Genomic DNA, 2434 nt, shown 5'->3' with positions numbered 1-2434 from the left:
CCAAATTTATTTCTAATCGCTGATGTCCCAGAATTGAGAAATGGTACTTTCTAGAACAACATTGTTTTTAAGGCAAAAATATACAGAGAGGTGTGTGAGTAAAAGGTGACTAGTGCAATTTTAAATGATTCAAAATCTAGTATACTTTGTGCTCTGCGACATGGAAGCTCACACTTTTTGGATGTGTCATTAAGAAAATCTGCTCATCATATAATAGAATAACTTTTCTTGGAGACTATGATATTGTTCATTCCTAGTTTTAGCTTATTGGTGCCACAATAAACACTCAGATGACACACATTCAATAAATTAGATTAAAAGGAAGGCATCAGGCCCTACTGTGTATTAAAAGCAACAGCAAAGAGCAGGCAAAAACAAGCAAATACCCATATTTGCTCCACGATTCTTATTATTCAAAAATGAGAGTGATACACTATGTCTATAGCTTACAATGCATGTGTACCATGGCTGATTTACAGTTCCCAAATGTGCTGGCTCAGAGGTCAACAGCTGCCTAACAGGGGATTATGATTGTTGTGTCTACAAAAATGATCACAGCATCATGTGTAACACTGGTGTACTTCATGTCCTGTATGTATTTGTACTGATCTTTGTGCTTCATAATAAATCTCTCCAATATCTCCATGAAGCACAAAAATGTATTATGAACACTGTTAAGGGTGGAAGCTTTCTCTGCTCTATTTGTCTTTAGTTCATCGCAGGTTTGAGTTTGTAGCACACTGTAGTCATTAATACACAGGTTGTTAAATGAAGCCATGCCATACAAAAATTGTCAAAATATGAATTTGAGTTGTTTATTTAATATTAAATGGATTTTATAATACTAAAGACAGTTCATATTTTATTGATGTGTGTATTGTTTTTAACATTATGCTGTCATTTTCTACCACAACAGAGGAGATGTCTGCAAACAACACCAAACTATTGCTCACTAACAGTAACACAGTTTCAACGTAGCCTCACCTATTACTGAAACATGGGGAATGCACGGCTGAACGCACTCTAGAGCCTGCTGTGTGTTCTTAATAGGACAGCAATAGGAAGACCTCGTTTCTGTGACAGACAGTACTGTATATCTGTGCTGCACCGATGCAGATAGTCTGGAAATGATCTTCAATAACGTGCTTCAGCAGATTCAGCCTTTTTATATGTATCAGCATCTCATACATGAAAATGTCTGGTGTTGTTTGAATTTTTCAGCCCTTAGCTGCTGTTTGGGCTCTGTGGGATCCCAAACAGCAGCTGGATTTGAAGGTCCTCTGAGAGCCAGTGCTCACCAGGTCCACCTCCCATGCCTACCCCAGGATATCCCATCCTTTGTAGAACATATGGAGTGTACATGCAAAAATGGGAGGACTAAGTCTTCTGAGCCATTTCTCTTTGGCTTGTGTATTGTATATGCTTTGTACATAGTTTGTCTTTGTGCCCCACAGGGTTGTCGACTTTTTAATAGACTTGTTTTTTTCTGATTGGGTTCTGTAAACCCCTGACACAAAAGGAGAAATCAACAAAACACAGCACGCACATTCAAAAAGCGAGCAACCACATTGTTCATTCATTCTGTGCTGGCTTGCTAATTGTCTGCCGCAGCACTGATAGGCAAGGCAATGTCAGGATGCAATTTTCCTCCAACAACAGCTACGGTCTGCGGACATTTTGTCCTTGGCAGCTCGATGCTGACCACTTCTAACCTACACCAACTTGTCACAGTAGCTCAGCGTATAAACAAAAACAAAAAAAACAAAAAAAACAAAAAAGGGACATCTGATGGTTTAATTATCAGGTTGCTTCTTTGTGGTGTAGTCTTTAGCACCAGCCCTGGCTCTTCAAGCATGATTAAACCCCTGATGAAACACAGGATTCAGATTCCAAATGAAGACCATGGGGGGAACTGTGTGAATGTTTCTTTGATGAATACCTAAACAACTAAATGACTAATTTTATTGCATAGGTAGGAGTTACTTTTTCTAGATTTTAATCAATTTGCCAAATAGATATCATCAACATTGAATGGACTGTTTATTTTGAAAGTAATCTCTATGTGTTTCTGCAAATAAATGATGGTTTAGTGAAGACTATGTCTCTGTGTGGTTGTTGTATTGCCTACATTTGAGCCTATATGTGCTGAGGATATTTTCCTAAAAGGTGCCCCGGCAACAGAGTAAATAATAATCCAATGGGAATCCTATCTCACCATGAATCCCAAAGCATGTTAACGTAATGTTGTCCAGGTTTGGACTGGTTTTAATTGCTTGGGTTGGTGTGACTCTGGAACAATTCTCTGAAATGGTAAGAATTAAATAATAAAACATCCGTGCAATATGCTATACATTGTAAACAGGTCTTTTAAGTGTTTATGGCAAACTTTCATTCTGAACAATGCAAACTGTGATTTGGGGAGGATTTCCTGCTG

Source organism: Monopterus albus, unplaced genomic scaffold (assembly GCF_001952655.1).
Source record: "Monopterus albus unplaced genomic scaffold, M_albus_1.0 scaffold39.1, whole genome shotgun sequence".
Classification (NCBI taxonomy): Eukaryota; Metazoa; Chordata; class Actinopteri; order Synbranchiformes; family Synbranchidae; genus Monopterus; species Monopterus albus.
Note: the sequence above shows the minus strand (reverse complement) of the source record.